The 19,204-nt window shown below is 38.9% G+C and overlaps 1 protein-coding gene across 1 annotated transcript in view; it reads left to right on the top strand.

The window, feature by feature from the left end:
- The first annotated feature begins 4,624 nt into the window (after positions 1–4,624).
- LOC136231913 (zinc finger CCCH domain-containing protein 41) overlaps positions 4,625–19,204 on the top strand; it is a 31,441-nt gene continuing 16,861 nt past the window's right edge. The window contains exon 1 of the mRNA XM_066020938.1: positions 4,625–5,166. The gene's annotated coding sequence lies outside the window, so the exon portion shown is untranslated. The remainder of the gene's footprint in view (positions 5,167–19,204) is intronic.

The following is a 19,204-nucleotide window of genomic DNA, read 5'->3' as shown; positions in this document are numbered from 1 at the left end:
AACGTGCCAGAAGCATGAGGTTGCATGCAGGTTTGCCAAAATATTTTTGGGCAGATGCAGTTAACACTGCAGCTTACTTGATAAACAGAGGTCCCTCAAGCCCGCTTGATTTCAAGATACCGGAAGAAGTATGGAGTGGGAAAGAGGTAAACCTTTCTTTTCTGAAAGTGTTTGGTTGTTTATCTTACGTTCATGTGGATTCTGCAGATAGGTCTAAGCTTGATGCTAAATCAAAGAAGTGTTATTTTATTGGTTATAATGAAATTGAGTTTGGCTATCGCTTTTGGGATAACGAAAATCGGAAGATCATAAGGAGCAAGGATGTGATCTTCAATGAGCAAGTCTTGTACAAGGACAGCTTGGCAGAAGTTGTACAAACTGATTCTGAAGTTAAAAAGTCAGAAATAATTCTCCTTGAAATTCAAGTGAATATGCCAAGGCATGAAAATGAAGAGGTGATCATAGAAGAGGAGCCACATACTCCTGAGGTTACCTTAAGAAGATCTTCTAGAACCATCAGACCACCTCAGAGGTATTCTCCTGCACTTAATTACATTTTATTGACTGACAAAGGTGAGCCAGAAATCTTTGATGAGGCAGTACAAGTGGATGATTCTAGCAAGTGGGAGTTAGCCATGAAAGAAGAAATGAATTCTCTATTGTCTAATAATACGTGGGAGTTGACAGAACTACCACCAGGAAAGAAAGCCTTACAAAACAGATGGTTATTTCGGTTGAAAGAAGAACATGACGGTTCTACAAGGTACAAGGCAAGGCTTGTTGTAAAAGGATATCAGCAAAAGGAAGGTGTTGACTTCAATGAAATCTTTGCTCCAGTGGTAAAGTTGAACACAATCAGACTTGTGCTTTCTTTTGTAGCAAAAGAAGATCTATACCTGGAACAAATGGATGTGAAGACGGCATTTCTTCATGGTGAACTAGAAGAAGAGATTTACATGAAGCAACCACAAGGTTTCGAAGTGCATGGCCGTGAGACGATGGTATGCAAACTGCAGAAAAGCCTTTATGGGCTTAAACAGGCTCTGAGACAGTGGTATACGAAGTTTGACGGTTTTATGATTGATAATGGTTTCCTGAGATGTCAAGCTGATCACTGCTGTTATATTAAAAATTCTGGAAGTCATTACATAATTTTGTTATTGTATGTAGATGACATGTTAATTGCAGGGGCAGATAAGAGGGAAATTGACAAGTTGAAAATGAAGATGTCAGAAACATTTGCCATGAAGGATTTGGGAGCTGCAAAGAAAATCCTTGGAATGAAAATCTCAAGAGATAGGGTGCAAGGTACATTGAAGTTATCTCAAGAAGAGTATGTGAAGAAAGTTTTGCAGAGATTCAATATGGATGGTGCAAAACCTGTCAGTACACCACTGGCTAGTCACTTCAAATTATCCAAAGATCAGTCACCCTCAACAAAAGAAGAGAGAGCTTATATGGCAAAGGTTCCCTATGCCTCCGCTATTGGAAGTCTCATGTATGCTATGGTAGGCACAAGGCCGGATTTAGCCCATGCAGTGGGAGTTGTGAGCAGGTACATGAGTAATCCAGGGAAACAACATTGGAAAGCAGTGAAATGGATTTTGAGGTACTTGAAAGGTACTTCTGATTATTGTCTATGTTTCAAGAAATCAGATATAGGTCTGCAAGGATACACAGATGCAGATATGGCTGGTGATTTAGATAATAGAAAAAGTACTTCCAGTGGTGTTTTCACACTTGGTGGTACAGCTGTGAGTTGGTTCTCAAAACTCCAGAAGATAGTTGCACTATCAACCACGGAAGCAGAGTATGTTGCTATTACAGAAGCTAGCAAAGAGATGATTTGGTTACAATCATTTCTTGAAGAGTTGGGACAGAAACATGAGACAAATATTTTACATTGCGACAGTCAAAGTGCTATTCATTTAGCAAAGAATCCAACTTTTCATGGAAGAACAAAGCACATTCAGGTGCGATATCATTTTATTAGATCAGCATTAGAAGATGGAGCTTTGATGCTTGATAAGATTCTTGGAAGTAAGAATCCTGCTGATATGTTAACAAAGACTGTGACTGTTGAGAAGTTGAAGCTGTGCGCAGCTTCGGTTAGCCTCAATGCATGAAGAGGTTGTTTGAGCTACTGCTTTGTTTCGTTGTCGTTGCACTGAAGTTGATGTGAAGACTAATTGAAATAAGTCTTCAAGTGGGAGATTGTTGGAAATAGGTGCATGTATGTTTTTATGTGCATAATAAATGAAGCATTTATTATCCAGAAGATGGAGGATTATGCTTTGAACCTTGTCAAGAATTTAAAAGGTTATCTTGATCTCTACTACACATTAATTGAAGATGGAGATTACGAAGCATCACATTCTATTTTTAGGGTTTTTTGTTTCATATAAATAGTGGCTCCATAGTTCTGGAGAATTAAGAGAGAAGAGTTGTAAAAGGGTGTGAGTGTTTGCTTAGAAGTATTGCAGGAATTCTCACTCTACACATCTGTGTAAATTGTGTGTGATCAAAACTGAGTAGGGTGCACTTGGGTTTTGGGTAGTGAGTGAATGATTGAGTGTTGTAATACTTGTGCTCCATTCTCCTATAGTGCAAAGAGCTTCTTGCAGTAGCTCCAAGGATTAGCCACTGTTTTGTGGTGAACCTTGTAAAATTCTTGTGTTCTTTCTTGTTTGATTATTTCTATATTCCGTATTTTATTTCCGCGTTTTGTCGTTGTGTCCTGGAAGAGGAATTTGGTTTTGTGTTTATAAATTCCTAACAAAAATACCCTAACATTTACACCTAATAACAATTTTACCCCCAACGTCTAACATAGTGCAATTTTACCTTTAACGTTGGCAGCCAAGAGCAATTTTATCCCTAACGTTGACAAGTTTGGTCAATTGGAGAAATTATCTATCAAATTGTCTTCTCGGTCATGAATCTTGTCATCTACACTTCATATATGTGTTCATTTTATCATCCATGAGTAACAGATCACAAATATATGATTAAACGTGAAAAAATTTAAAAAATATATTGTATTTTATGTCATATAATCATGTCCTATATTATAAGTACTCATTTTAACTATTTTGGGGCCTGCTCGGGACTGAACCACTGTTCTTCAAGGGTGTTCCGGAGGGATGGAGGGTCGGTCGACCCTCCCCGCCCCCTCTGGGTCCGCCCCTGAGAGGATCCCTAGTGATTGAGGAGGAGGTATTCGGAATGCAGATCGGGCCGATTGCAAGGCCTTCACCCAAGTTCAGGAAATACGATGGCGTGCTAGATCCTTTAGGGCATTTGCATCATTATCTATCCAGTATGCATGCTGCTGGTTTCAGAGAAAAAGATATGACAGACTTATTCTGTAACTTACTAATGGGAGAACCTCTAGTATGGTACATGGAGCTCCCGATAGAGATGAAGCAGAATTGGTTATCAATGACCAAAGTGTTTGTAGATACCCATTTTGTCCGAGGTAAATTTTCATTTTTTTTTTATAATTTTGCCTTTATAACCAATTTATTTCATAAATATTTACATTACTAGATATACTGATATTTCGTTATAAATTGTTGTTAATTACATTTTTAATTACATTTTTGTTAAAAAGGAAAAAAATATTCTTATAGTTCGTTAAAAATCAATTGGCTAGGATATTAATTTAAAACCATGCTACTTATGTCTTTAGTTGAATATGTATAAAATAATATTGAATTTTATTTTATATATCAAAATGTAAACTAAGTATAAACCTAATTATAATAATAAGTTTTTTAGTTGTAAACCTTTAAGTGATTAAAAACAATAATAAAAACTTCCATGCTAATTGACGTTTACAATGGAAACATTTAATTAACTTGTTGGTAGGATTAAAATGAAAACTTGTGCGCTCACATGTTTGAATTGGAGGATAAAAAGCGAGCTTGTTATATGGGATCCGACGCATCCAGTAGAGCGAAGCAACGTTCCATTCTTTTCGGCGGCATCCTTCCGCATTGGCGGCGAGTGGAGTGCCACAATTCCAGATTTGCCAGATAAGTTTGTTACAAAACAAAAGCAGAAGCAAGCGTAAAATAAGCCTAGGGATCATGAAGGCCTAAGCAGGGAAGGAAAGCGGAAAGCTTGTTCCTGGCTGGAAGGTCACCAATTTGTATTAAATACGTAATTGATGGGGCATGTCCAAAAACTAGGGATTAAAGCCTATGCAACCGCAAGACAATCCCCCAACTGATGGCAAGTGGCGAAACCACATTTGCTGCTAGCTCTATCTATGCCTCTATTGCTTCAATCGAGTAACCCGCTGCTCTTGTCTATGCTTCCTCTCTTTTTCAAAATACAAATGGAATTTCATTAACAATTTTTATTTTTTACAATTAATGGACCAAAGCAATCCAAGAAGCCCAATATAATATAATATAATATAATAGGCTCATTCCCATGCAAATACCGAAATACTCAAAGAGATACAAAGGTTAAGTAGAACTTCTGGTGGTCAAGCAATTGACACAAAAACTCCTGGTGGTCAAGCAGTTGACACATCACACTGCTTGGCCACCAAGTCTGCTTGTTCTATAAAAGAGAGCAAACAGACACAACGAAAAAGAAAGAGGGGGGTTGTCCTATGACACTTCTCCAATGTAGACCTTCCTCTTACTTTTCATCTTCATCTTCGCCCTCTTCACTTCTTCTTAAACTGCAAAAATTGGCCAGATCTGGCGGAATAAAATAGTCCCACTCTCCTCTTTCCTTCAACTCTTCTATTATTGATTCTTCATCTATCACTTCTTCATGCCAGGTTATGGTTTTGAGGAGGTTTTGGTCCTTTGTTCTTTAGGCCAGGTTTTGGTTTTGAGGAGCAGAGACTCAAAATCACTAAATCATAGATGAAGATAGAACACCTTTTTTCCCTCTTCTTAAATTTCCTTCTTATACCCCTTTCACATCCATCCAACTTTTTACTTCACTAAACTTCATCCTGTTAGAGAAACCATTTTCAACATCAACAAGTAAGTTCAGCAATAACAAAACAGAGAACCCAATTAGAACCAATCACACAGAAAATAATGGACAGACAAAGGGTATAGACAAATAATAGAAAAGAAGGTTGAAAGCAGAGATATCAAGAATCCCGTGGATAAGGAAAAAGTCTCCAAAAATCCTGAGGTAACATTTGCTCATCACTTGTCAATTTTTCATGCAAAATACAGAATATGGGATTTTTTGGGAGTTCCTATGCTATTAGGGACAAACTGAATTTTCTCTTTTAGGAGGCTTATAAATGGATGGAAGGGTGTGCTACATTCCACTATCATTTAAAGGCTTCCAACTGTCCATTCTAAACATATGTAATTTCTCATAAATTTATCTATATTTAACATGAATTAAAGCATTTGGCTAGTTCCTAGAAATTACATAAAAAATAAAATCTAGAAAGATAAAGATTTCTCACTCATAAATCACAAGCCTCAAACTATCACAATGATAAACACAAATGTCTGTTTAAATTTCATTTTGTTATCAATTTGTTTTAGCAATCAAACAAATTGATGAAATAAAAAATGGAAATCAAACATGAAAAATCACTAACAATAAAACTGAATTTTAAAACATAACCAAATTTAATCGAATTTTTGGAAAAAGAAAAAAAGAGGAAATAGAAAAGATAAGAGGAAATAAAGAACAGATATGTAAAAATCGGACATGCATGAATTATACCTCTAAACAGGGGTGGAGCCAGGGGGTAGGGGAGGGTCTCCCGACCCTCCGGAACACCCTCGACAAATAGCGGTTGAGTCCGAGCAGCCCCCCAAAATAGTTAAAATTAGTACTTATAATGTAGAATGTGATTATATGGCATAAGACTAAGTTTGGATAGTTGGTTGTAGGTGATAATTAAAGGAATCTCTACATCCAATTGGTCCTATGTTTGAATCTCCCTCTCTTCACTTTTTATCTCATTTTAATTTTTTCCCTTAAACCTTATTCTCCTTTAAATTTTGAATTGACTACTATGAATCAAAGCCAATCTTCATGCAATGGAGCCCCTTTGGACTTTGAACTCTGGCTCCGCCACTGCCTCTAAAAACCATGGTTGATCTCATCAAGAACTTGTGCATTTGGATCGTAGTTTAGGTGCTAATTAGATATATGATGTCCATATTTAATTTCAATATGTCTAGATTCAGCATACATATGTTTTCTTTAGATGTTGTTTTCCCGAATAAGTTTAATAATTATATGCATATAAAATAATAATAATAATAATAATAAAGGCAAATGAATTAATTCATACTAAAACTTCGAAAGTATTTTTCACGTGCTTATGTCCTAGAAAATATAAGATTAGAAGTTCTTAAATTCAAAAATTAACGATTTACTTTATAATGGGCACTTCGTTTGCAACTGTAAATAGATCACCAATAAAGATATTTCGCTATCCCTATTTATATGAAATAACGGTTTACAGATCTTGGTTTTAGGAAAATAGGCAAAAAAAAATTATATTTCCGTTGTGCCTGTGTTTGCCTATTTTTCTATAATGGTATCAGAGTCTGCGTTAAATCCGTTATTTCATATATGAATATATTAACTTTTTTAATGAGATTGAATCGATTTATCGTTAGGTTAATTGATAAATTTGATTTAATTAATTAATCTAAAAGATAAATAGTTATTTTAATTATTTGATAACTAAAAGTGATTATGATATTGATTATGATATTGATTTTAATTTGATTAAAGTAGACGATGAACATAAGAACTAGGTTAGGAATTTTATAAGATTAATTTATAATGGTGATTTTATTAATTGATCCAAAGTAAACAAATATAATTATTTGATAATTAATAAGTTCTAGATATATGTTTTAATGAGATTAAAACTTAACTAATAAAAAAAAAATAACGTTTGGGGTTGCTGCTGCGGGGCAGCAACCCCGACCTTTTATTTGAGTTGCTGTCTGCGACAACAGCTCTTGCTGCTACCACAAGCAGGGCCGACCTTCCGGAAGTCGGCCGATTCAGTCAACATATAATTTTATAAAATATTTTTATATAATTATTCATTTATTCCAGAATACCTCGTTAAGATTTTTTTTCAAAGTTTAATCGTTTTAAGAGATTTTATTTAAAGGTTTATTTTAACTATATTAGATATATAATCACAATAATTTCAATATTACATATGGGCGAGAGAATATATGGCGAAAACGACGAAGGAGCGGGATAGGGCGTTGGCGAAAACGACGGCAGGGCTGGGCGGCGCAGGCGGCCGTTCGTCGCAAGGAAGGATGGATCGAGCGGCTGGGATGGCTAAGGCGTCGGTTCTTGCGCCGGAAGGAGAAGGGGATGAGGGATTGGGCGAGTCTCCTAGGAGGAGGCGGGGGAGCGGGGAGCGGCTGAGAGATCAGTCCAGGGAGAGGGGGCGGCCGGTGAACCAGGGGGGTGAGGGGCCGGATCCGGCAGGTGGGATCAGCGGCAATGGAGATAGGGTGTCCGCAGGGATTGGGGAAGATCCTGTGGGTGAGGGGCTGTTCGGTGATGATCCGCCGGGGTTGCGGAAACCGGCCCAGGCCGCGCATGCCGAGCTAGCCGTACAGGCTACACAGACCGGGCATGACACACCAGCGATGCAGATCGCGCAGGCCGCACAAGCCATACGGGCCTCACAGGATGCGCAAGCCACTTTCGCTGCGCAGGCCGTGCAAGCCGCGCAAGCCACGCAGGACGTGCATGCCGCGCAGGCCGCGGGAAGGCCGGCTTCGGGCCCTGCTTCCGGGAATTTGGGCATTCTGAGCCTGGGTGATGGTGTGAATGAGGGATTTGTTGCCACAGGGATACCGACAGTAACAATGGAAGGCCAAGTTAGGGATCGGGCTATGGCCCCTAGCCCTAGTGCTATCCCGGGCCTGAAGCAAATTACAGATACAATTGATAATCATGGTTTGAAGAATGACTGGGGGAATTCTTCCTGGAGAGATAAGGTGTTGGGGGTGGTTGAGGAGGAACCCATGATGGAGGAGGACACTAACGAGGATGAGTCTGGGGACTTCTTTTCCGACTCCGATATTGAGGATGGAGAGCCAGAGGACCCTCTGTGTCCTAAGATCCGTCTTTCCTCTGAAGACAAGCGTGTCCTTAGATCCAAGTGGAAATTGGCTTTAATTGTCACTGTTCTTGGGAAAAGGATTAGCTTCAATTACTTTGCCCAAAGGATCCAGGCACAATGGGCGAAGAAAGGAAAGGTTACCATTACAGACCTTGAAAATGACTATTATGTCATTAAATTTACAAGGGCTGAAGATTTCAATGTTGTTGTTAATGGTGGACCTTATATTATCTCCAATCATGTTTTGGCACTGAGACCATGGGTCCCAAACTTCAATCCTCATGATTGCTCGGTAAACAGGATCCTTACTTGGGTTAGATTTCCAGGTCTACCTATTGAATACTACAGTGAAAGATTCTTGAATAAGATTGGTGGCCTTGTTGGGAAGGTTCACCATGTTGATAAGACTACCGTTGGGGCAGTGAGGGGCAAGTTTGCCAGGGTGTGTATTGACATTGATCTCGCTAAGCCTCTCCTGTCCAAATTCTATGTTCAAAATAAGGTCTTTCATATTGAATATGAAGGTATACACAATATCTGCTATGAGTGTGGCATGTTTGGCCATACCTATGATGGATGTCCTAAAAAGAGAAAGGTGGTGGAGGAGATGGTGGCACCTATTATAGGTAGAGCTGAGGAGAATCAAGGTGAATGAAGGAATTTTGGCCCATGGATGCTTGCCAAAAGGTCGGTTAGAAGGAAGCCACGAGCTAATGCTGCTAGGAGTCATTCTCCAGATATCAGTAAAGAGATGACCTCTCTCCATATTGCTCCTGAAATCAAGGTTAGGCCCCTTGACATCAAGAAGGGTGGTGATGCTGGTGTGGACTCAGCATCCGGTTCGGGGTCAAGGTTCGGTGTCTTGTCTATTGAGGAGGGATAGGACTCGGATCCTTCTAATGAGCATATGGAGTTAAGCATGACAGGCCTTGAATCGGCCGAGCCAGCCTCCATCCTAGGTGAATCTATTAATCCTCTTTTTGTTTCTAAAGCTGATGCCAAAGGGAGTTCCCAAACCTTTCTCTCAACAGGAAAAGTGTTGAATAATGAGGTTAGTAATTTGAATCCTCTTGTTGATGTTCCAATTGGAAAATCTATGGGAGTTAATAAGTTGAATATGAAGAAACCCAAAGCTAACCCTAAAAAGAACCATAGTGTGTTGGATTCTTGGGATAAAAGGGGGCCTTCTGGCACCTCTTCTAGGCTCTCTGGAGCCCCGAATAAATATCCGATCTAGGGTATGGGCTTGTGTCAGTAGTCTTCCTTTCTGATGGACTTTTTTGTTTGGAATGTTAGAGGTGCGGCGAGCAAGGCAACCCGCATCCATGTTAATGATCTTATTAAGCAATTTAATCCTTCCTGTTTTGCTCTTCTGGAGACCAAGGTTAGTGGTTCCAAAGCAGATGAAGTGGTTAGAAAGTTTAAGAATTGGAGTTGTGTCAAATCGGAGGCTACTGGTCGGGCAGGGGGGATTTGGCTCTTTTGGAAGCCAGGTCAAGTTAATATTGAAATTATTAGTATGGACAGTCAATTCATCCATAGTAAGGTGTGTTACCCTGGTAATAAACCTTTCTTTATCACCTTTGTTTATGTCGATCCGGTTTTGACTAACCGGAGAAGGCTGTGGGAGATCCTGTACTCTATTAGTACTAGCATGGTGGATGGTTGGTTGGTGGCTGGGGACTTTAATGACATTGCCCTTATGAGTGATCAGAGAGGAGGGGGTAATCATTATGTGAACCGGTGCCTTAATCACAAGCAAAGTATGGATTTATGCGGGTTGTCGGACTTGGGAGCTGCTGGTCACAAGTTTACCTGGAAAAGGAATATTGTGTTTGTTCGGTTAGACAAAGTTTACGCTAATGTTGCTGCAATTTATAAATTTCCCGAGGTCAATGTGCTTAATCTCCCTTTCCGTCATTCTGACCATTGCTCTATCCTCATTAAGCTGGTTAAATGTAATCGGCTTAAAGGGAAGAGACCTTTTAGGTATCTTGTTGCTTGGGACTCACATCCTGAGTTTAAGAACTTTGTTAAAAGCAATTGGCAACCTCACTCTGATGTTCTCCTTGCCGCTGAGGGGTTCAGGAGGAATGTGGTGGGATGGAATAAAAACATCTTTGGCCACATTATCAGAAGGAAAAACAAACTTTTAAGAAGGATGGAAGGCATTCAACGTTGTTTGGAGATCCGCTTCGACCACAGTCTAAATTGTCATCTTAGATCTCTCCAACACGAGTTGGAAGCAGTGCTTAGACAGGAAGAGCTTCTTTGGTTCCAGAAATCTAGGAAGGCTTGGATTAAGGACAGGGACCGGAACACCAGGTTTTTCCACCTTTCAACGATTATTAGGAGACAGAGGAATAGGATCGATGCTATCAAAGACTCCAATGGTGATTGGGTCTTTGAGGAGGAAGATATTCGTCGCCTTGCCCTTGATTTCTATAAAGGCCTTTTTAAAGAGGAAGCGGTGGGCTTGAATAGTGCCCACTCTGGGATCTCTTTTCCTAGGTTGGGGGAGGATGCTATTAAGGAAGCTTTCCATCCTATTGACCAGAAAGAAATTGATCTGGCTTTCTCCAGTATAGGAGCTACTAAGGCTCCAGGGATCGATGGTATTCCTGCTAGTTTCTACCATAAACACTGGGATATTGTGAAGGAGGGCATTTACAGTTTTGTTTTAGGTGTTTTTGGTGGATCCAACGAGATTAGGCTGGTTAATAAAACCCTCCTGGTTCTGATCCCAAAAGTTGATAAGCCTTCCTCCTTTCTTCAGATGAGGCCAATCAGTCTTTGCAATGTGTTATATAAAGCTATCACTAAGATTGTGGCTAATAGAATCCGGCGGATCCTTCCGGAGATTATAAGCCAGAATCAAGGGAGTTTTGTTCCGGGCAGGCAAATGATGGATAATGTTGTTATTGCCCAGGAGATGGTCCATTCCATGAAGATGAAGAAAGGTAGGAAAGGGATCGTGGTCTCAAACTGAATCTGGAGCAAGCTTTGTTGGGGTTTAGTGTCCTATAGACAATTGTTGCAGGATACAAACTTGATGTAAATGAATTGTTCTTTATATCATTTGTTTTAATGAGATATATGTTTTATAACTATATAAAGGCAATCCCTTTTAAGCACTAAATAAAGTCTAATAAAAGGAAATCCGTAAGTTTGTTTAAAGTGATTATAAAGTGTTCATACAAGCATGAAGTGAGACAAAACTTTATAATAAACTAATAAACTTAAAACCACCCCAAGTCAAGTGATATGTTTAGGATTGATATATCACTGTTGAGACTTGTATGTAACAATGTCTTCTGTCCGACAGAAAGCTGATCTCACAAGCTTCATATATATAGATATCTGGACAGTTACATAGATCCGATGAAACGTCGTTCATTAGGATTGGGGATCCGATTTGAGATAACAGGATGAGTAGATTCTTCCTTGTCACCTGTTCATCTCATTGGTATTAATAGGTATAACTAATCCTCAGACTCAAAGGAATGTTAATTGGTCATCCTGAATTACTGAATGTGAGACTTTGATCCTGTGGTCCCACGATCCTTAACAGAGATGACTCTGGGGTGTGAACTGCAAAGGTTGGGTGTCACAGGAGGTAATGTCAGGGTAGTTATACATTGGATTGAGCATTTATCACTCTCGATTAATGGGAGATACATCCAAGGATCACTTGTGGAAGACTCGACTCTAAATCCTTGCAAGGTGATAGCTTAAGAGTAGAAATACAGATTTCACTTCACCTATCTATTTGAGTTGACTCGGCTGTATAAGTAAAACGAACGTCTCGCTATATGTGACTTGACATCATCCATAGTCATAAGATTCAGTTCAAGGATGTAGTTGATAAAGGATCGAATTATACTGTAACTAATACGGAAGGGTTAACGACAGAATCAACCTGTCTTCTTAACGGGCTCTGGGGGAATGATTACAGACTTGCCAATAACATACTCAGTACATCATTCCGTTATGCAAGGATTAAATATAATTCTTGAAGAAATTAATTTAATAGTTGCATACGGCCAGAAGTAGTAAGAACCTAATGGATCACACATAAGACTTGGAACCAAAAGAGAGATGGATGTCATTAATAGATGGAAGCCCAAATGAACCCAGTAAGGCCCATTTAATTAGGGGTGGCCAAAATTTATATATAGTAAATAAGGAATTATTTTAATTCCATTAATCCTAATTTGATTAGGTTTGTGAATTAAATTAATTAAGAGATAATTAAGTTAGGAGTTTTAATTAGATTAATATACTCCTATTATTATCCAATTAGGTTATTTATTATTATCCTAAATGTAATTGATATATTATAAGATAATAATTAGGAATCCTATTGCGAATGGAATTCCTATTAAGTAACCTATTCCTATCTAACTAGGGTTTAGATACAAGTTATTATATATATACCCCCTAATGTGTGAATTTCGACCAATGCTCCCTAATCCCACCTAGTGATTTTCGAAATCCCTAGCTTAGAGAGAGAAAGAGAATTCGACTTCCCTAAGTTCGTGGACAAGAATTCATACGGCTTCCGTCGATTAATTAATTTCATTCATCTCCTTTTCTCTTTGATCTTGTGTTGGTTAATTAGAGGCAATCTATTTTGGTTGCATCTCATAAGGGTTGATTCTATCTTAATCTCACCGTGTTCATGAAAGAAGGAAAAACAAACAAAATGGAGAAATTCGTTTTTCTTTATCTACATCAGGTCAGTTCACTATTTCGCGGATTCCCGGAGATTGAACCGTCGGATCGTCGCGATTTTTGGACAGTAGCTTCTAGACATATTCTTCCACGTTTCCACCGAAGGGATTGTCGTTCGGAGGTTTGGAAGGTCTGTTTCGGATAGGGGAAGATTGGTAAACAGTTTCCATCTCTCTTGAAGTTGTGGGCACTTCGTTTGCAACGGTAGATTGTTCATCAAAAGGTATTTCTTCTTATCCCTCTTTATATGAAATAACGATTAACAGATCCTATGGTTAAATGGAAGTAGGCTAAAACTTTTATATTTCTGCTGCTATACCTTAGCCTTAATTTCCAACAAGCTTATGATCGATTAAACTGGAGCTTTCTTCTGGATAGTTTGATGATAGCTGGTATCCCGGAGAGCTGGAGGAAATTGATTGAGGATTGCATTTCCTCTCCTGTTTTCTAGGTTATGATCAATGGAGATATGTCTAATGAGTTCTCTCTCTCCAGGGGAATTTGTCAAGGAGATCCTATGAGCCCCTTCCTTTTTGTTATTGCTATGGAAAGATTGTCGCACCTGATCCAAGAGGCTGTGAGCAAGGGGATTCTCCACCCTGTATCCATCAACAAACATTGCCCTCCTATTACACATTTATTCTTCGCTGATGATGTGATGCTCTTTGTGGAAGGGAATGAGGAGCAGATTAGTGTGGTGATGGATATCCTTAATTGCTTCTGTGCTGCTTCTGGCCAGAAGATTAATATCCAAAAATCTCGGATGCTTTGCTCTAAGAACATGGACAAAGGCATGTGCAAAAGGCTGAGTGATCTTTCTGGTATTCCCCTGACTCACTCCTTGGGGAAGTATCTTGGGGTCCCTCTTCATAGCGACAGAGTCTCCAAAGCCTCTTTTAAAGATACTTTGGACAAAACTAACGGTTTGTGTGCTAGTTGGAAAGCTAGTTCTCTTTCACTAGCAGGCCGTCTTACTTTAATCCAGTCGGTCAACTGCGCGGCTCCTAACCATATCATGCAAGCCTGTAGGCTCCCTGAGCCGGTCCTCAACGAGCTTGACAAGATTAACCGGCGTTTCCTTTGGGGTGAGTCTGGAGAAGGGAAAAAGATTCACCTGGTCCCTTGGAAGGAGGTCTTCCAGCCAAAAAGCAGGGGGGTCTTGGCATCAGACAAGCTAAGGACAACAACAAAGTCCTTTTAATAAAGCTTCTCTGGAGAATGTGGCAATGCCCATCCTCTCTTTGGGTTCGTCTTCTCTGTGGCAAGTATCGGAAAGACAAAATCTTTGGTGGCCCTAAGGAGAGAGTTGTCAGTTGTTCCTTCCTCTGGAAAGGGCTTAGTGTTGGAAATTTGGCTAAGGTATAGCAGCGGAGATATAAAATTTTTAACCTATTTCCATTAACCATAGGATCCGTTAATCGTTATTTCATATAAAGAGGGATAAGAAGAATTACCTTTTGATGATCAATTTACCGTTGTTAATGAAGTGCCCACAACTCTTCTCTGACTTCCCACGCACGAAATAAAACACGGGAAGATTAATTTAGAATCAACCGTTGAATAGCAACCAAAGTAGATTGCCTCTAATTAATCAACACAAGATCAAGGATAAAAGAAATAGATGAAATCAATTGATCGGAAAGAAGTCGTAGAAAATCTCGTCCTCGAACTAGGGGTGTCGAAATTCTCTCTCTCTTTAATATAGGATTTCGAAAATCACTAGGGCTTGCTCTCTTGTAGATTTCGAAAATCACTAGGGGAGGGGTATTTATAATCTCCTGTATCTAATCCCTAGTTAGATAGAATTAGGTTACTGAATAGGAATTCAATTCGGAATAGAATTCCTAATTATTATCTCATTATATATCTAATATATTAAGGATAATAATAATAACTTTGTTGGATAATAATAGGAGTATTATAATCTAATTAAAACTCCTAACTTATTTATCTCTTAATTAATTTAATTCATAATCCTAATCTAATTAGGATTAACAAAATCAAATTAATTATTCATGTATTTAACTACATGAATTTCGACGCCCCCCCCCTTGGTCCATGGGCCTTATTGGGCTCAATTGGGCTTCCATCAATTAATTAACATCTATCTCTCTTTTAGGTTCCAAGTCTTATGTGTGACCCATTAGGTTCTTATTGCTTCTAGCCGTATGCAACGTTGTTAAATTAATTTTCAAAGAATTATATTTAATCTTTGCATAACGGAATGATGTACAGAGTATATGATTAGCAAGTCCGTAATCATTCCTCCAGAGCTATAAGAAGACAGGTTGATTCTGTCGTTAACCTTTCCGTATTAGTTACAGTATAATTCGATCCTTTATCAACTACATCCTTGAACTGAATCTTATGACTATGGATGATGTCAAGTCACATATAGCGAGACGTTCATTTTACTTGTACAGGCCGAGTCAACTCAAATAGATAGGTTAAGTGAAATCTGTATTTCAAGTCTTAAGCTATCACCTTGCAAGGATTTAAAGTCAAGTCTTCCACAAGCGATCCTTGGATGTATCTCCCATTTATCGGGAGTGATAAATGCTCAATCCAATATATAACGATCCCGCAATCACTTCCTGTGATACCCAATGTCTACTGTTCACACCCCAGAGTTATCTCTGTTAAGGATCGTGTTACACCAGAGTCAAAGCATCACATTCCGTAATCCAGAATACCAATTAATATTCCTTTGAGTCTGAGGATTAGTTATACCTATTAATACCAATGAGATGAACATGTGACAAGGATGAATCTACCCATCCTGTTATCTCAAATCGGATCCCCAATCCTAATGAACAACTTTTCATCGGATCTATGTAACTGTCCAAATATCTGTATATATGAAGCTTGTGAGATCAGCTTTCTGTCGGACAGAAGACATTGTTACATACAAGTCTCAACAGTGATATATCAATCCCAAACATATCACTTGACTTGGGGTGGTTTTAAGTTTATCAGTTTATTATAAAGTTTTGTCTCACTTCATGCTTGTATGAACACTTTATAATCACTTTAAACAAACTTACGGATTTCCTTTTATTAGACTTTATTTAGTGCTTAAAAGGGATTGCCTTTATATAGTTATAAAACATATATCTCATTAAAACAAATGATATAAAGAACAATTCATTTACATTAAGTTTGTATCCTAGAACAATTGTCTATAGGATATTAAACCCCAACATACTCCCACTTGGACTAAAGCTAATTGTTTCTAAAACTTATCCTAGTAGAAGTTAAATGACGATTATGTACTCTCTGGGTTAAAGGCTTTGTCAACGGATCTGCAACGTTGTCCTCTGTAGGTACTCTTTCTATTCTCACATCTCCTCTAGCCACAATCTCTCTTATGATGTGGTATCGCTTAAGGTAATGATTGGACGCATTATGAGACCGTGGTTCCTTTGCTTGCACAATGGCTCCATTGTTATCACAATACAGTGTAATGGGATTTACAATGTCAGGCACCACACCAAATTCTGTAATGAACTTTCTTATATAAACCGCTTCCTTTGCTGCTTCCGCAGCTGCGATATACTCCGACTCGGTCGTAGAGAAAGCTACGCTTCCCTGCTTGGAACTCTTCCAACTGACTGCGCCCCCATTTAAGATAAACAGGTATCCTGATTGGGATTTAAAATCATTCTCATCTGTGAGATGACTTGCGTCTGAAAATCCTTCTATTTTCAGATCACCTTCTCCGTACACTAGGAACATATCTTTAGTTTTTTCTCAAGTACTTAAGAATGTTCTTGACGGCAATCCAATGCTTGTCTCCCGGATTTCCTTGGTAACGACTCATTACAGATAACGCGAACGCTACGTCAGGTCTAGTGCATAGCATAGCATACATAATTGAACCGATTGCGCTGGCGTACGGGACTACATCCATGCGTCTTTTGTCATCATCGGTTTTAGGACATTGATGATTGTTTAACTTTACTCCATGTAGCATGGGTAAGTTACCTCGTTTCGATTCAAGCATGCTAAACCGATTTAACAACTTTTCAATGTATGTAGCCTGTGAAAGACCAAGCAGTCTTCTCAATCTATCTCTGTAGATCTTTATACCAAATATATAAGTTGCTTCACCAAGGTCTTTCATTGAGAAGTTACCAGATAACCATACTTTCACCGACTGTAGTAGAGCAATGTCATTTCCCATTAATAATATATCGTCCACATATAGTATGAGAAATGCTATAGCGCTCCCACTTGCTTTCTTGTAAATGCAAGCTTCTTCGCAATTTTGTTCGAAACCAAATTGTTTTATGGTTTTGTCAAAACGCTTATTCCAGCTTTTTGATGCTTGCTTGAGTCCATAAATGGATCTCTGAAGTTTGCAAACTTTATTTGCATCCTTCGATATGAAACCTTCAGGCTGCATCATATATACATCCTCAAGCAGGTTTCCGTTTAGGAAAGCTGTTTTCACATCCATTTGCCAAATCTCATAATCGAAGTGAGCGGCAATTGCAAGCATGATTCTGATTGATTTGGACATAGCCACAGGAGAGAAAGTTTCGTCATAATCAATTCCTTGCTTTTGACGATATCCTTTCGCTACTAACCTAGCTTTGTAGGTGCTAACCTTTCCATCCATGTCTGTCTTCTTTTTGAAGATCCATCTGCACCCAATGGGTTTTATCCCTTCGGGTGGATCAACCAAAGTCCACACTTGGTTAGTATACATGGAATCCATTTCAGAATCCATGGCCTCAAGCCATGCTTTAGAATCTGGACTAGTAAGAGCCTCTTCGTAGTTTTCGGGTTCGTCGTCTAACACGGGAACCTCATTATCATCTCCCACTAGAAAACCATATCTAACTAGGAGTTCACGAACTCTTTGTGATCTACAAATAGGTGGCACTAGAGTCTCATCTAATGGAACTCCTTCGGGTACCTCAACCGCCTCTGTTGTTTCAGTCGGTGTTTCTTCTTCTTGAACTTCGTCAAGTTCAATCATGCTTCCCTTTTGTGTTTCTTCGAGAAACTCTTTCTCTAAGAAGGTTGCATGTTTGGATACTATCACTTTCTGATCATCTGGATGATAGAAGTAATATCTCACAGTTTCCTTAGGGTATCCAATGAAGAAACATTTATCAGATTTAGAATCTAGTTTGTCGGACGCAATGCGTTTGACAAATGCTGAACAACCTCGTACTCTCATGAATGAGAACACGGGTTTCCTACCAACGAACAATTCATATGGTGTGGAACTAGTGGATTTAGTTGGTACTCGATTTAGGGTGAAGAGGGTAGTTTCTAAGGCATAGCCCCAGAACGTCTTTAGAAGTAAGGCCATGCTCATCATGGATCGTACCATATCTAGTAGGGTACGGTTTCTCCTCTCGGATACACCATTGTGTTGTGGTGTATAGGGAGGTGTCCATTGCGAGCATATCCCACATTCAGTTAGATAATTTAGAAAATCATCTGAAAGATATTCGCCACCTCGATCAGATCGAAGCGTCTTTATTTTCTTTCCTAATTGATTTTCTACTTCATTCTTGAAGCATTTGAATTTCTCAAAAGCTTCTGATTTGTGCTTCATCAAGTAGATGTAACCATATCGGGCATGGTCATCTATGAAGCTTATGAAGAATCTGAATCCTCCTCTTGCTTGGACTGACATTGGACCGCATCATCTGAATGAATGAGTCCTAGAGTGTCTGATACACGCTCACCTTTATTGCTAAAGGGTGTCTTTGTCATTTTACCTTTTAAACATGATTCGCATGTTTCCAATGATTCGGGATCGATTGGATCTATAAGCCCATCTGAATGTAGCTTTAGCATGCGTCTCTTGTTTATATGGCCTAAACGACAATGCCACAAGTAAGTTGAATTATCTAGCTTATGTCTTTTGGTATCAATTGCAAAAACAGGAATTTTGTCATCTAACACATAAATCCCATTTTGTGATATTCCTGAAAAATAAAAGATCGAATCTTTATAAAAATTGCAACTCTTGTCTTTTATTGAAATATGAAAACCGTCGTCAACAAGACGGCTAATAGAAATAATGTTACGAGACATTTGTGGAACGTACAAACAGTTCCTTAATTCTATTACAAGCCCCGGGGATCTCTCCCAATCCAAACCATCTTGATAAAGGCAAGGAGGCTGTGCTCACCGAAACGAAGGGAAAGGAATTAAAGAAGCCCAAAGGAAAGTGATACTATTGTGGTGACTTGGGGCATTGGAAGAGGAACTGCATGGAGTACCTAACCTTCCACAAGAAGGAAAATGACGGTGCTTCAGCATCTGGTATGTTTTATATTGAAATAAATACAGTTTCACAGTCTGAATCTTGGGTACTTGATACCGGATGTGGATCTC

This window comes from Euphorbia lathyris, chromosome 6, assembly GCF_963576675.1.
Source record: "Euphorbia lathyris chromosome 6, ddEupLath1.1, whole genome shotgun sequence".
Classification (NCBI taxonomy): Eukaryota; Viridiplantae; Streptophyta; class Magnoliopsida; order Malpighiales; family Euphorbiaceae; genus Euphorbia; species Euphorbia lathyris.
This window is presented reverse-complemented; position numbering and strand designations above follow the sequence as displayed.